We start from the raw sequence: 16,449 nt of genomic DNA, 5'->3' as shown, positions 1-16,449 counted from the left end.
GTATTTTTAATTTTGGCCTGATTAGACCTCATTTCTGCACTAAGAAATTCTCTAGAGTCTTTTATGTATTTTATGTATTATGAAACAGCTTTAGTAGTGTTGCCTGTTTCAAAAGATAGAAATGGAAGGAATACTTCCAAACTCGTTTTATGAGGCCAGCATTAGCTTGATCCCCAAACCAGACAAAAAGCCCACCAAAAAGGAGAATTATAGACCAATATCCTTAATGAACATGGATGCAAAAATTCTCACCAAGATACTAGCCAATAGGATCCAACAGTACATTAAGAGGATTAATCACCAAGATCAAGTGGGATTTATCCCCAGGATGCAAGGCCTGGTTCAACACTCGTAAAACAATCAATGTGATTGATCAGATCAGCAAGAGAAAAAACAAGAACCAGATGATCCTCTCAATAGATGCAGAGAAAGCATTTGACAAAATGCAGCATCCATTCTTGATCAAAACTCTTCAGAGTGTAGGGATAGAGGAAACATTCCTCAGCATCTTAAAAGCCATCTACGAAAAGCCCACAGAAAATATCATTCTCAACGGGGAAACACTGGGAGCCTTTCCCCTAAAATCAGGAACACGGCAGGGATGTCCACTCTCACCACTGCTATTCAACATAGTACTAGAAGTACCAGCCTCAGCAATCATGCAACAAAAAGAAATAAAAGGCATTCAAATTGGCAAAGAAGAAGTCAAACTCTCCTTCTTCTCAGATGACAGGATACTGTACACAAACACACAAAAAGAAGATGTGGTCTATATATACAGTGGAATATATTCCTCAGCCATTAGAAACGACAAATACCCACCATTTGCTTCAACATGGTTGGAACTGGAGGGTATTATGCTGAGTGAAGTAAGTTAGTCGGAGAAGGACAATCATCATATGGTCTTACTCATATGGGGAATATAAGAAATAGTGAAGGGGATTATAAGGGAAGGGGGGAACTGAGTGGGAGAAAATTAGAGAGGGAGACAAACCATGAGAGACTCCTAACTCTGGGAAACAAACAAAGGGTTGCAGAAGGGGTGGTGGGCAGGGGGATGGGGTGCCTAGGTGACGGGCACTGATGGGGGGCACTTGACGGGACGATCACTGGGTGTTATACTATATGTTGTCAAATTGAATTTATATAAATTTTTCTTATAAAGAAACAAGAAGAATCACATATTGAAAACAGCAAAAGGATCTATTATTTCTTTTCATTAGGTAGAAGGTGGACATAAAAAAAATCTCTTTTGTAACTGTATAAGATCACTTAGCATGAATTAAATCACAGAAAAATTAAAATATATAACATAACCAACTTGTTTAGAATGCAATCAAATTTATACAGCATGCTGAGATACCTAACTGAATTATGTTTCAATTCCCATATTTCTTTCATTTTCATTTTGACAGTTACATTAAGTAAAAAATAACTCCTCTGAGTATACTTTTGATGTTTTCGGTGAGTGAAATATTAATCTCAGCCAAGTTCACTCTTAGTATCAGAAAGCAGAAGTTCAGGTTGTTCTGGCCTAATTGCCATTTAATACCAAAGTCATATTTATTAGCACTTATTTTTATTGAGAAAATAGTCACTTCTGCTTTTAGATATTATGCTATAGTCTGATGAAGTATCACGTGGTTCTAGCATATTCCAGGTCAAAAGTAGAATATTTACTAGGAAAAAAGTCAACAATCCACATTGTCTCTGATATTACACATCTCTACAGACCTAAATTTAAAAATATGAAAATGAGATAATAAATTATACAGGCATTTCTACTAACAATTGGCTAATTTTAAAGCCTATAAAATTTATATATGTGTTAGTCTGTATGCTTATTGAGAAAAATTGAGATTCTTTGTATTATAAAGTTAATCTACTATGGTCATTTTATTATATTTATAAAATATTTTACTAAGAGGAAAGCCATTAGCTATATTAACTCTGTGAGAGGCTATAAAGTCCTTGGTTAAGTCAACACATCAGAGGTCAGCCAGGTGATATCAAAAAGCTAGTCATTGTGAGGTTAAGGAATTAGGTCAAACCTCAGTGGCAAACATAGTGGCAACAAAAACTCCAATAAATACCATTTCCTATGATAAACATCCATGATCTCAAGATTGTACTGGTATTATCTAAAGGTTTTATCATATGTAAACAGACTACCACGGAATATTACTCTGCCATCAAAAGTAATGAAATCTTTCCATTTTCAATGATATGGATGGAAGTAGAGGATATTATGCTTAGTGAAATAAGTCAGTCAGAGAAAGACAAATATATGATTTTACTATATGTGGAATTTAAGAAACGAAACAGATGACCATGGGGAAGAGAAGGAAAAATAAGAGGATAACAGAGAGGAAGGGAACCATGAGATGTAACTGTAGGTTGAAACAAACTGAGGGTCGCTGGAGAGGGGGTAGGTGGGGATGGGGTACCTGGGTGGTGGGCATTCAGGAGGGCACTTGAAGTAATGAGCGTGTAATGTTTAATGCAACTGATGAATCACTGAATTCTACCTCTGAAACTAATAATACAGTCTATATTAATTAAATTGAATTTAAATTAAAAAAAACTAAAAACAAAAAATACACAAACACATTTTTTAAAATGACAACATAGAAAATAAAATAGAACTTAAAATTTATCATAAGGGTTATATAATATTTTCTAACCTTCTCCTGTCTTTCTAATCAAGGGTAATGATTAGTGAAGCACTTAATCTCAAAATCAATTGCTTCTCCCATGGCTGAATTTAAGATATCTGAAGTTTATGACCTTTTAATTCCATTTAGTTATGTAGAGAGGCTTATTTGGACATGAACATTACATTATAGAGTGTTTTGACTATTCAGCTAAATATCAGGTAATGATTTCTAACAGTGATAATAAGAAGTAAAGAGAACGAGAGGAAATTTTGGAGGAGATGGACATGTTATGGCGTAGATCATGGTGATGGTCATGGGTGTGTACCTAGAGCCAAACTCATCAAGTCATATGCATTATATATGTACAATTTTTTAAAATGCTGATCATTTGTTAAAGAAGTTTAACAAAAATAATTGTTTAAAAAGGAGCAAGCTGCTTAAAGGGTAATGAAGCTTCTGTCAGTGGAAGTGACAAACGGTCTTCCTAGAGGGTTGAGGCTCTCCAACCTTACAACCTTTCCAATGTTTCATATCCCATTCAGTTTTAAGATTCAGAAAATGCTAGCCCAAGAGTGCCATAGGCACCAACAAAGCCAGGAATCTTACTGTTTCTTTACATATCTTCTATAATTGGGTACCACTGAAACTGTATTTAGGGAAAATTATAATCGCATATCTCTTAGCCTTAATTCATGGAAATGTGCAGGGGGCAAACCATAATGTTGATTAAGTCACTGACCTGAGGCTTTGATTCTTTGCCTCTCCTCTCAACTCAGGCCTTACTCCTTTCCGTACCCACACTCTGCTTCTGAATTCCCATGTGGGTACAGGCATAAAACTAAAGAACCTATTCGTGAAATAGGAAACATCCTCCACTCAACAACCACAAGGCTTCCTTCTGAACATCAACTTTCTGCTTCCAGAAGAGACTGCCTGAAGCCCAATCTCCTCTCCTCTTTAGTCTGAAGAAGCAAAGAGTAGCAGGAAGGTGAGAGACCCACACTCTGGTGGCAGGGGGAAAAAGGTTTTGTTTTTGTTCCTTTCTGAGTGGTCCACAGCTGGAGAGACGGTTGGTCAAACAGGTGCTGGACAGGTAGCTCAGAGCTTCCTTATTGACAATTAAAGAGCAGTGGAGAAAAAGGTATTTCCAGGAACTGCATGCTAAGTAAGCTGCTTCATGTACCCTCTGCTGCTTTCCACCCCCTCGCACCCCCAAGGTGGTTCTCCAGAGGCAGCAGCTGCTCAAGTTGAGCAAGGTGAATTGGGGAGAGTACCATCTTAGGGAAAGTACCTTCAAATCACCCACATGGCTTCTGCTACCTTCTCATGAACACAAGCTTCTTCTAGTATCTTTTCTAAGGCTGGTCTTCCTGGAGTGACCCTAGCTACATTTAAATCATGCTATTATCATCCCTATTTGCAGATGAGAAATATTTCCATGCTCACATCATGACCAAGCTAGGAATTTAGAATATGGTGTGCACCCTTTGAGAAATATACCTCTCAAGAATTTTGTGCCAGATTTCTTCCCTTTGCCCCTCCAGGACTACTCTCCATCTTTCCTGGTGCCATGGGTAACTGACCAGAATGACCACACAATTGCCCCTGCCTTCTAGCTTCTAGTTGGTGTTGGCCAGTGGAGATCCTGGAGGATATGAGATCCAGGAGGAGAGCAGCTTTCCTTCATACCCAACTGTATTGGCATTAGCTGAGTCCATCATTATTCCTCTTTAGATGGCCCTTTCTACTCAACTCTCCTTCTGGGTTCTGGGCTTTCAGTACACTTAGGAGTGGTAAGAGCTTCCTTGTTACAAGGGCAGGAATAAGCTTCACTTTCCTTTGTGGTTTCTTGTCCACTTTTATAAGCAGGCCCTTTGTTAAACCCTGCTCAAATATCCTAATTTCAAAATACTCTAATCACGTTTTCTGTTGGAACTTTGAAACAAATATCACTCTTACATTAAAAAAGAACCACAACTATTGAAAAGATTTTATTAATGCATTGGTAAGAACTAGATATTTCAAAGATGCAGAAATTGATGAAGAATCTAATTGCAAGGTCTCAACCAACCTCAAGGGCCACCATGGCATGGAAATATTATTTGCAGTACAGGGGGCAGCTCTTATGTCCCTAAAGTATCCTAACTAGGACTCTAAGCACAATATTAAAGAGCCTTTTCCAGAGTTAGGAGTGGGCCTCCAGATACAAGAAATAGTTAAAAACAAAAACAAACAAAAATCAGAGCTGTAAGGTACTGGTTGTAGAAAATCCTGGTAAAATTCTAAGATGGGTTCCTAAGTCTGGGAAACGAACTAGGGGTGGTAGAAGGGGAGGAGGGTGGGGGATGGGGATGACTGGGTGACAGGCACTGTGGTGGGCACTTGATGGGATGAGCACCGGGTGTTATTCTATATGTTGGCAAATTGAACACCAATAAAAAATAAATTAAAAAAAAATAAAATAAAGAGCCTTTTCTTTGGTTTTGTTATTGTTTGACCTTGACATTTTCTTTTGGAATGAAAGATGTAGGATAGCATTCAAAGTTACTGCTGCAGTGGGATGCAGTTAACCAGGTATTTTCTTCTCTGAGCAGAAAGTATCTGAAACCTCTAGGAGTTCTTCTCTACTTGGGATGAATATCCCAAACATGGTGGCAGCATGGGGGCACAGGAAGGCCAAGTACACCCCTGAGAAGCAAACACGGCGTATGGAATCTTCTCCTCCCACTCCCACTTGTTCTCTTTACTGTGTTTAGGGCTTGCTCTAAAAAACAAGCTAAAAAAACCCTGAAAGTCTAATCATTATGGTCCAGCAACACAGTGAAGCATGCAGGTGTACTCACTGAAGTATAATTGTGAGCGCTGTGTTGAGTTCATGTTTGTGACGCAAAGTTAAATGAATAAAGCAGAACGTTAGGTAGTGTATGAAGCATGGTTGTAACTCTAATACACACACGTATATAGTAAACACGTGTTTATATAAACACACATGTACATAGGAAAATTCTTGGGGGGATGCAAGAAAACAATGTGATAAGTAACAGTGTAAGTAATAGGGTTATGGGTATTATTATTATTATTTTTGTCTACCAGATGTTTGTTAGAAGAAATGACTCTCTTGGGCCTTTTGATCTGTTACACGTCTTGTTGGGAATGCCGAGCTGCAAGGCCATTTAGGTGGGCCACTCCTCAGGGTTGTGTGGGTAGTTAGTGACCTTGAGAGATAAGGTAACATTTCTCTCCAAAGAGTAGACTTGTTTGCTGCCTGCTGTAGAAGCAGGAGATTGTCTAAGCTCTGGGTTCCTTAGTCGCGGCACAAAGGCTCTGTGTGCAGAGCATTCATCTGAGCCCATGACATCGCCTGGGTGACACTTGGGAGCAGAGGGAACCGACACAAGCAGGCTGATGAGTGAGCTTCTTGCTGCGCTGCAAGTGATCAAGTTCTTGGTCTCTGACCCAGAAGCTAGTATCGTCTGTCCGCATCCGTGGAACAGTAACAGGCAGATTTACTAGCTCATACGGAGGGTAAGAGCAAATCCTACACCAATAGTCTTTAACATTATTGCAAAACCAATTTGTAATGCTTTGTTTACTATTTCTTTTTCCCACAGGACTGCAAATTTTAAAGGATAATAAATAAGTCTCTCTTTCTCATCCCTGTTTAACCAAAGCTGACGGGAGACCCTGGCACAGGGTAAGTTTCAACAAACAATTGTTGATTGATGGATATGGAGCAAGTGCACGTAAAAAAGCAAGTTATGAGAATGATTCCAAACCCAAACATGAAAGTTTGAAGGCAAGACCTGATAGTTTGCAATCATATCTCCCTATTGTTCAATAACCATTAAAAATACACTGTTTATCAAGTACCTACAAGCCAAGCCCACTTGCAGCTTACTTTTCAAAATTATCACATTCACAATCTCTTTTCTCAGGTTGAAGGCACTTTCACACACACTAGATCCTAGGCACAAGTCTGTGTGTTGGCAACCCCAAAGTGAAGCCAGCAATAATAAGCCCCAAAGTGAAGCCAGCAATAATAGGAGACATTTCACTGAGGAGTTACTATGTTCCACACGCAGTCCTACACTCTTTGTGTGCATTAGTTTGCTTAACCATCACACCGACCCCGTGAGCACATGACTTTATTTTCCTTATTTTACATCTGAGAAAATTGAAGAACAAGGAGGTAACTGACTTTTCCAGTCAATCTGCTTCTGAGCAGCAGCAGCAGCAGAACAAGTAGTCACGCTGATACCAGACCAAGTCACTGAAGCTGTAAAGTGAAGAGAATACGAGTAAGTCCCTTGTTGAGGTCAGCTAGCTGCTAAGGCCCAGAGCTGAGACACATACTCTGCTCACTTATGAGTAATGCTTGCACCCAAATCCCAGATCTAATAGTCATAACCAATCCAAAAATAGCTTTCCTGCCCTGCTTCTGTGGTTTGAGGCACCTCACAGGGCAGCCACCCTGGGTTTCTGACAACTCTTGCCCATTCTGCTTGCCTGGTGCCCGCTCGTCCAGCTGCCTCCCTCTGGCCCGAGGCCTCGAGCATACTTTATTTATTTATTTTTATATAAATTTATTTTTTATTGGTGTTCAATTTGCCAACATACAGAATAACACCCAGTGCTCATCCCATCAAGTGCCCCCCTCAGTGCCCGTCACCCCCACCCCCCGCCCACCTCCCCTTCCACCCCCCCCAGTTCCTTTCCCAGAGTTAGGAGTCTTCATGTTCCATCTCTCTTTCTGATATTTCCCACTCATTTTCTCTCCTTTCCCCTTTATTCCCTTTCACTATTTTTTATATTCTCCAAATGAATGAGACCATATAATGTTTGTCCTTCTCCGACTGACTTACTTCACTCAGCATAATCCCCTCCAGGTCCATCCACGTCAAAGCACATGGTGGGTATTTGTCGTTTCTAAGGCTGAGGAATATTCCATTGTGTACATAGACCACAGCTTCACACTTTAAAGAAGGGTTGGTCAGGGCAGCAGGAAAGAGGTCAGAGTTCTCATTTTCATGCTCCTGAATCTGAAGGAGTAATTCTGACCCGAGGGCTCTGAGTCCTGTAGCTGTGGGGTTCTGAATCATCAGTGACAGGACTGGGCCAGATCGTCTCTAAAATCCCTCATTCTCTGTATGTCATGTACAACGTGTCGCGCCATTTGTGACTCCTTTGGAGGACCTGAGGACTTCCACTTCCGATCAGAACCACTAAATGAGCGCTACCCTGCCCCAAATTCTTCCCATTGCCATTGGCAGCCTAGGGCTCTCCTGGGCTTTATCAATAAATCACACTTTACATCAAAACTTTACTACCCTATGTTTTCTTCCCACTGGGTCCTGTGCTTATCTGTGACAAAAGATGCTGAATTTTTACCATATAAGTTAGGATTTTAGATTTCCTGTTAATACTTTATTTCTTCCAAAAAAAAAACCCCATAATACGTTAACTCTTTTAAATTATCTCTATTGCAAAAGATTAATATCCTCCAATATTTTGATTCTTACACATCAGAAACAAGTCCACTGACCTACAGCATATTAATCCTGAAGGTGCCAAAATTTTATTTGTCTGTGATAGGAAGGAGACTGAATGAATTAGCTAGCATGTCATTGATTTATTAAGTCAACAGATATGTATTTACTGAACACTTACTACATGCTAGGCACTGTGGCTAGGTGCAAGATAGAAATGAGTAAGAAAATAAATATATACTCAAGGGTTCATGGTTTAAGGGAAAGACAGACACGCATAAATTATATCTTGTTCCATAATGTATCAACACACATGAGCGAGTGACAAACCACTTGGGGAGATCCAGAAAGGCTTTACAAAGGAAGGGGCATTTTAACTGGAAGCTTCATCTGAATTTCACCCCACAAACCATATTCAGTGACTCTTTGCCCCACCGTTATGGGCAGCAGTTGACAGGAAGATAGATTAATGTGGGCGAAACCGTAAAATTTCCCCCTCACTTTTGAGTGGCAAAGGGATCCTCTAGAGGGAGCCATATGATTGTGGGAGAGGAGCAAGGCACCCTTTGTGGTGTGTTTGGTTAACTCCTCATTCATGAAACATTTTTGTTTTAATGACAGTTGTTTACAAACCCCAAATCATTATAAATATATAGTCAGTGATTCTATAAACCCGACTCTTATTTCCAAGTAACTTATTCATTTCCTTACTTGGTGGAAATGAAACCTGAGTTGGCTAATAGTATCTAATGTAGGTAACAAATCCAGATCTTTCCATGAAATTTAACAGAAGGGCCCTTGTGGGCAGGGTTCCTTCCTCTTTGAATGTGGACTCTCATACAGGCTTGGCCATGTCTCTGCAGGAGTTTTCTGAAAGATAGAACAAGCCTCTGGTGCCGTCTATGAATTAGTGTTATTTCAGAACACAGTTCTTTCTTTTCTGTTTTGAAAAGCAATAGCAAAAATTATTGTTTCGCAGCTTCAGAGACCAGCAATCTGACATAAAGGTGGTGGCAGGAGGTTCCATCTGAGGGTCCCTTGTAGTTTGCTGTCAACATTTGATGTATCCGACCCTTGCCTTCGTCTTCACATGACCTCCCTGTGTGCATGTCTGTCTTTAAATCTCCCTTTTGTAGGAGGACAGCAGCCACATTGGTTTAGAGCCCACCCTAATAACCGTATTTTAACCCGATAACTTCTGTAAAGACCCTGTCTCCAAATAAGGTCAAATCCTGAGATATTGGACACTGAGGCATATAAATTTGAGAGGAATAAAGTTCAACCTGTAACAATGCCCCAGCTAGAAACTTCACTCTTCGCTGTAAGTGTTCCCTCTCCCTCCCCAGTCATTAGCTGTGCTTCATTGCTTCTCTCCATGTCCACCCCCTTAGTCTGCCCTTTCCTCTCCAGGTGACTTCCGCCTCCTGACTCACTTCCTCCAGCCAGTCCTCCCTACAAACAGCTGTCGTCCTAAAACCATACAGGACCAGATTTGTTACATCGTCACGGTTGCTCAAGGACACAGAGGGACTCTCTGATACTTCCAAAACCAACCTAGAAAGTCTCGGCCTGTTCCAAAGCTCTCCATTTCTCCTCGGTAGGTTAGCCCACTCTGGGGAGGCGAGCCAGCTCCCCGCGGACCACACACATCAGGTGTATTCCTGCCAAACCATCTTGCTGTTTCGCTGCCTAGAATGCCCTCTTCTATCTACTCCAAACCTGAACGTACCGTCAGAGCCAGTCTAAATCGCACTTCTTCAGTGACACCTTCCCTGATGGTTCCCATCTTAGAATTTTTTTTCCAAAGAAACAAGAGCTTTATTTTTTTTATAAATTTATTTTTTATCAGTGTTTAATTTGCCAACATATAACATAACACCCAGTGCTCATCCTGTCAAGTGCCCCCCTCAGTGCCCATCACCCAGTCACCCCCCCCCACTTCCCCTTCCACCACCCCTAGTTCGTTTCCCAGAGTTAGGAGCCCATCTTAGAATTTTACCAGGATTTTCTACAACCAGTACCTTACAGCTCTGATTTTTGTTTTTAACTATTTCTTGTATGTGGAGGCCCTCCAAGCAAGCTGGGAGCTGCCTGAGGGCAGGACCATGACTGTAATTTCTCTTATGTCCTTCTCTCTGCCCAACACAGCGTCTGAGACATATAAGATATCAGTAAATATTGGTTGAATGAAGCAATACATGAGCCAATGATCTAGTGAATGAAAGAGACTGATTTAATGATTTCATGAATGAATGATGATGCTAAGAGTAGGGTTCTGAAACATTTGTAGTGATGATGGCTGCCTCAGTGTGATGGAGGCTTCCTTCCTAAGAGGCATGCTGCACCTGACTTTGCCCTTACTTGGAGGGCTGAAGTGACCACAGAAATGTGCTCTAGCTCATCAAGAAATGAAGAGACACCTGGAGCACCCCTCTCCGTCACTTACTTTACAGCCTGTAGCTCAAGGTTCTTTTCAAAGAAGTATTGTATTTTAGACCTTCACAGACACAGGAGGAGTGACTTAGGTCTTCAGGAGGAGATCTGTGTACAGTCTTTAGAAGATCAGGGTAGGTTTGTCCACTTGTGCCCCTGACAACCATGACCCATAATGAGGCATCCTGATGCTTCTCAATGTGTTGACCAAAGGGCAAGGATGTAGCCCTAGCTAGTATTCAGTACTGTAAAAACATGGCTCAAGAACACCTTAACCAATGGACGACTTCTTCTTCTTCTTCTTCTTCTTCTTCTTCTTCTTCTTCTTCTTCTTTTCTTTTTAACCAATGGACTTCTTGACTACCTTTAGCGATAGAGAAGTAATAAAGATCATCGACCAAAGGGTAACCCCCAAGGTGAGAGCTCATTGTTTATTCATATACTCTCTATAGCAGCCATCACCAGGCTAGAAACAGATGCTACCTCACAATGAAAATGCAAGTAACATACACAAACATTTAAAAGTCCCCAGATCAGGGGTGCCTGGGTGGCTTACTTGGTTAAGTGTCTGACTTAGTTTCGGCTCAGGTCATGGTCTCAGGATCATGAGGTTGAGCCCTGCATCAGGCTCTGGGGTCAGTGCAGAGTCTGCTTGGGATTCTCTGCCTCTCCCTCTGCCCCTCCTCCCACTCATGCTCACTCTCTCTCTTTCTCTATTTTAGATTTTATTTTATTATTAAATAAATATTAAATAAAATAAAATCTTTTAAATAAATAAATAGTCCCCAGAAGAAAGAAGGGCCACTCTCAGCTCATGATGGGAGCCCTGGGTTCTGTGATAAGTGGAGAAGCCCTTGGGAGCCAACTGCTATCAGGGTCTGGGCAGAAGACAGAGGGAAAAAAAAAAAACTATCTCTGATGGTCCTACTTTGGTTTGTGTAAGGACTGGAGTTGGAGATGGCTGTGGCATTTAACCATCAGAATAGGCCAGTGAAGAGCCAGCATGGAAGGAGAATTAGCCATTTCTACTCTAAATACAGGCCCAACCAGGGCGAGTTACATAATTTGTAGGTACAAATTATTGTAGTGCAAAATGAAAATGAGGAATTCCTTGTACAAAAAATGTCAAAGAATATTTTAAAAAAATCTCAAGATGGTGACAGCAAAGGACCAAGTACGGGGTTCTTTTGAGCACAAGATCTTGTGTGATTGCCCAGGATGTATGCTTGGGAAGCCAACCCTAGATCCAGTCCCTGGAGAAGAACAGTGTTCAGTCTGAACCACTCACGAGAGCCCACTTACACTCAAGCTCTCCTGTGTCAGAGCCGTTGTACCTGCAGTTGTTTCCACCTGGAACACCTTGAACATCTTTCATCCCTGCAGTGTACAGTTTTCTTCTTGGGTGGTGGCTAGGATGTTTGCTAATAATAATTTATTCAGGGCACATTTTATGTGTTTCTATATATGTGTTACATCTAAACAAAAAATATTCTTTAAGAAAAACAACTTTAATTTGCCATCTTGACTCTTGTTTGACAAAGTAAATTTCAGAGAAGCTCAGTAAGAAATGAGCACTCCTAGTACCAGGATAGGGAGTGAGAAGTTGGTGTCATCTGGGTATCCACCTGGGTGTGTGGCAGGGCCGGGAGGAAAGCAGAACTTAGAGAAGATGGGGAAAGACTTCTGGGAAGAGGGAAAGAGGGACCCTGAGAACTCAAGATGAAAATGAATCCGTTTGTGTTAGGGCTGGCATAACATGGTGGTGGCTACCTAGAATGGGAAGTGACTGAGGAACCAGCGGAGACAGTGCTGATTGGTCAAATTAATGTCAATTTTACTTGTATAACCCAAAGTTGCTGTCATGTGTGATGTATGTGTTTGTATAGAATCCAATCATTTTATAAGGATAATGCCTGGAAACTAGTGAGACAGTGGTGATATTAGATTACAGTTGTGTACTCTGATTTTAGAGACTTAATTTCAAATTTTAACACTGTCAATTTCTAACTGGGTGACCCTGGCAAGATTCTGGGCCTCAGTTTCTTCATCTATAAAGTAAGAATAATAATAGTATCCACATTTTAGGGTGGTTTGTACGAGGATTAAATGAATCAATACATGTACTGTGTTTAGGTTACCAGGACATGGTAAATACTCCACAAATGTCACCATTTATTTTTGGGGTTAAATCATAATCATAGCAGGACATGATTCCTAAGTCAAATTATTGTCTGAGATGGCTCTAGGGGTGTGAGAACTACAAATTTTGTCTGTACTTTTTACCTTATGAATTTTTAACAAGTGGAGCACCTTGGGGCATTCCCACTGACGAATGACTCCTACACACAGGCAGAGCGCAATTTCCCTAGAACGTTGTGACTAGTCTTCCACGTCGGGTGCCACTCAGAGGAACACCTTGCACGTTTCAAAAAAGTAACTTCCTTAATGCACATCTGCTTGGTTTTCCTTCCTCTCTCTCCTCTTTGTTTCCTTTTTCTAATCTTACTTTAAATCTCTTGAGCATACTAACAAGATTGAGAAAATTCCCCCAGTCGAATTTTTAACTGCATCATGATTCAGCATACTTCTGATCATTCTTTTATTCTGGATACATAGATTTTTTTCTTCACCTTTTTAGGGACCTAATTCTATGTACTTTTCCTACGTGACTTACTGTGACACCAGAAATAGACTATGATGCTTAAATTGTTGCCTTTTTTCTCCCAAAGCCACACACCAAGGGCATTTGTCATACACTTCGTATCTTCAGGATAACTTTTTGTGGTTTACTAATCTCAAGCTAGGACTCAGAGGAAGCCCAATTCTCATAAGAAGATTAGTTAGATGCTGTGAGAATTGTTCAAAACCACAAAGCAATTGAGAGATAAAATTAGGATTTGTTTTCTAAAATTTCGATCCATTGAATTTCACACAAGAACAAAATATCAGCAAACAGAAGATAGCCCAGTTGTTTTGTTATGGTGCAATTAAAATCCATATATTATCAGAAATTTCATTCTCCTTCTGCACTCTCTGGGGTAGATGCTTAGCTGAGGTTTTCTGTAATGAAGTACTATGAGGTAAGAAGTAATAAGAGATGTGATGGGTAAAGGCAGGTGACTTTGTTTTGTTGTATTTTCTTCTAGAAAGATGGTGGTGATCTTAATGGGAGAGAGAAATAAGTAATTTATTTTAATTTTTTATTTGGGTATAGTTGACACGTTACATTAGTTTCGGGTGTAGGACATAATGATTCAACTCTATATGTTGTGTTATGTTCACCACAAGTGTAACTATCACCTGTCACCATACAATGCTATAAAACATCATCGACTATATACCATATGCTGTGTCTTTTATTCCCGTGACTTATTCATTCCATAACCAGAAGGCTGTATCTCCCACACCCCCTCACCCATTTTGCTCTTCACTCTTCCCTCCTCCCCTCTGGTAACCATCAGGTTATTCTCAGTATTTATAGGTCTGATTCTGCTTTTTGTTTGTTTAATCATTGTTTTGTTTTTTAGATTTCACATATGAGTGAAATCATGTGATATTTGTCTTTCTCAGTTTGACTTATTTCACTTAGCATGATGTCCTCTAGGTCCATTCAAATTGTCACAAATGGCAAAAATCGCATCCTTTTTTATAGTTGTGTAATATTCTGTGTGTGTCTGTGTACATCACATCTTCCTTGTCCATTTGTTTATCAATGGAAACTTATGTTGGTTCCATATTTTTGCTATTATAAATAATGCTTCAATAAACAAAGAGGTTCATATATCTTTTTTGAATTGGCATTTACTTTGGGTAAATATCTAGTAGTGGAATTATTGGATCATATGGCATTTATTTCTTTTTTAAGATTTTATTTATTTATTTGAGAAACAGTGAGAGAGAACAGTGAGAAAAGGAAGAGGAAGAAGCAGACTTGCCACTGAGCAGGGAGCCCAACACAGGGCCCAATCCTAGGACCCTGGGATCATGACCTAAGCTAAAGGCAGATGCTCAACTGAGATGCCCAGGCACCTGTCATATGGTATTTCTATTTTTAATTTTCTGAGGAACCTACAATGCATCTATATCAAAATACTAACAATATTTTTATTTAAATTCAATTTAAATTTAAATTTAATAGCACATCATAGTTTCAGATGTGGAGTTCAATAATTCCTCAGTTGCTTATAACACCTGATCCTCTTCATCAACAGCATTTTTTAACAGAACTAGAACATATAATACTAAAATTTGTATGGAACCACAAAAGATGCCAAGTAGCCAAAGCAATCTTGAGAAAGAAGAACAAAGCTGGAAGTATCAGAACTCCAGATTTCAAGGTATGTAACAGAGCTGTAGTAATCAAAACAATGTGGTACTGGCACAAAAATAAACACACGAATCAATGGAACAGAAGATGAAAGCTCAGAAATAAAGTCCATGTACATAAGGTCAAGCTATGACAAAAAGGGGCAAGAATATGCATTTTTAAAAGATTTTATTTATTCATGACAGACACAGATTGAGAGAGAGACAGAGACACAGGCAGAGAGAGAAGCAGGCTCCCTGCCTGCTGGAAAACAGTTTGAACATTCCTCAAAAAATTAAAAATAGGAATGATGTGTTAAAAAATAATTGTTTCTAGAAATATAAAAAGGTACCAAGAATTAGAGGACAATATAGAATTAATATTAATGTTAGGATTATGGTGGCTTGTCATTGTCATTCTGTAATGAAATACAAAGGAAGAAATGTCACAATGCCTTAAATACCAAATGTCTGAAATCTTTTAGCAAAACTAAAATAAAGAGATGAGAAGAATAAGGATGGAGGGCTCATACTACTTGACTTCAAGAATTTCTATATGGCTACACTAATTAAAACAGTGTGATATTGACCTGAAGATAGACAAAAAGATCGATGAATTAGTAGACAGTCACAATTATGGTCAATTAACTATTGACAAAAGTCCATAAACAGTGTGAGAAAGGAGAGTCTTTTCAACAAACAGAAGAGTGTTGGGCTAACAGTATATCCATATGTCAGAAGATTAGGGGGTGGAGGAAGGGGAGGAGGGCGGAGGGATGGGGCGACTGGGTGACGGGCACTGAGGGGGGCACTTGACAGGATGAGCACTGGGTGTTATGCTATATGTTGGCAAATTGAACACCAATAAAAAACTTAAAGAAGAAAATATAATAACTGTTAAGATTTTGGTAGATGTTTTTGTAGTAGCCCATTTATATACAATTGTATCAGTATATCCTGTGTTTGTAGCCAGCTACACTAAATCACTAAACATTGAATAATTAATATTTTTCCATTTCACTAAAAGTCTCCTCTTGCCTCTTCACTGAAGGTCATCATCTGAGTCTAGGAGCAGAAAGAGATATAAGGGGATTCATCACAAACTTGGGCACCTGGAATGGGAATCTGGAAACATATTTGGTGCCCAGGCTATCTGCTCTATAGTGGTGGCCTTGGAATGAGAAACGCTGATCTTTCCGCGGGGACAAACCTCAGAACTGTTCTGGAAAGTCATGCACCTCAAAAATATCCTGAAATGAAAATACCCGAAAAGAGAGCTGCACTTCATGACTCACCTGCTACAGCTGTGGAGGCTGGAATCTAACTTTGAGAGCATTTGGCTTTTTACCTTTAGCCTCATTGCTTGTGTTTTCCAAAACCATATTATACTCTCCAATGTCTCCGTGTCTATCAATATCTTATTGAAGAAAACCCAAGCCATATAAATCATAATAAAGATATTTCGAATTCCATCCTTTAGGTTTATTACCATATATAAGACTCATGTGCTGGGTATAGTTTTGTTGACACTGGTGAATTCATTATAGGCAATGGTCATATGACTTCCT

Source organism: Nyctereutes procyonoides, unplaced genomic scaffold (genome assembly GCF_905146905.1).
Source record: "Nyctereutes procyonoides isolate TBG_1078 unplaced genomic scaffold, NYPRO_anot_genome, whole genome shotgun sequence".
Taxonomy (NCBI): domain Eukaryota; kingdom Metazoa; phylum Chordata; class Mammalia; order Carnivora; family Canidae; genus Nyctereutes; species Nyctereutes procyonoides.
The sequence above is the reverse complement of the archived record's forward strand: the minus strand, read 5'-3'. Positions refer to the sequence as shown.